We start from the raw sequence: 1,164 nt of genomic DNA on the forward strand, positions 1-1,164 counted from the left end.
TGGGGGGGTGATGATGTAACCACAGACGTTAACGCCGCTGCGTTGGAGCCAACGCTGGCCCAGCTTCACAACTGCCCACGGATTAACAACTGCCCTGGGCTGTAACCTGTCAGTGTCACGACAGAAGCCCCATCAACACACACCCAGGTCTAAATACCCCATGGGAGCAACTGTGGCAAAAGTTGAGGCAAGTGTTCCTGAAAATATGAAAATGAAACTGTTCCATGCGTGCAGCTGCAGTACCACGTCTCACCTCCGGCTGCTCTCTTATCTGAAGGATTCACACATCAGTGTCACTTTATCAAAGTCCAACACACTCACCCACACACTCACCCACTCTCTCACCCTCTGAGGACTGCACTCACCCACAGGTGGAGCTCTAACCTTCTCCTGACACCAGTCAGAAACAGGTTCTCGCTTGAACAAATATTTACCCCCCGCCCCACCCACCCCACTGTGGACACTGGTTCAAGCCCCAGTGGAATCCCTGAGCCTTACTTTGGATCACAGGGGCTAAGAGACAGAGCCACCACAAGGCATTCTGGGTAACAGGGAGGTAGTGACACAGGCGGATTCCCAGCCTTCATCCATGCGTGTGGATGAGCATAAACATCATCGCTGCTGCCACCAATCGTTAGCCTCCGAGTCCCTGGGCTGACCTTCGCCCTCAGACCCCCCCCCTCCCCACAGACAAGTCGACGGTCAGCGCTGGGCAGACTTCATCCAACCACGCTGCTCCATTACTGCATGAACTTCCACAGACAGCTGTCCACGACCTCTGACCTCTGACCTGCTGCAGGTCAACAGCTGATCATGAAATGTCGGTTCAGAAGCAACAAAAAATATTTCACCAAACTTCTGGAAGTCCTGCAGGAGTTTGGACCCCCCCCCCCACACACACACACACACACACAGACATCACTCACCATTTGTCCAGGTCGGCCTTGATGCCGGCACAGGCAGCGGGGACGGGGACGGGGGCCTCAGCGGCGGCGGCGGCGGCGGTCTCAGAGTCAGACATGGCTGTGGTGCAGTGGTGCAGTGGTGAAGATGACGGTTCCTGTCCAGTGGAATTCACCAACAGAGAAACAGAAAGACGGTGGAGCTGAGTTAGGTGGTGAGAGGGGAGGGGACACGGGGGGGGGAGGAGTCAAACATGTGAGA

This window comes from Cynoglossus semilaevis, chromosome 17 (assembly GCF_000523025.1).
Source record: "Cynoglossus semilaevis isolate Cse_v1.0 chromosome 17, Cse_v1.0, whole genome shotgun sequence".
In the NCBI taxonomy this organism is placed as follows: Eukaryota; Metazoa; Chordata; class Actinopteri; order Pleuronectiformes; family Cynoglossidae; genus Cynoglossus; species Cynoglossus semilaevis.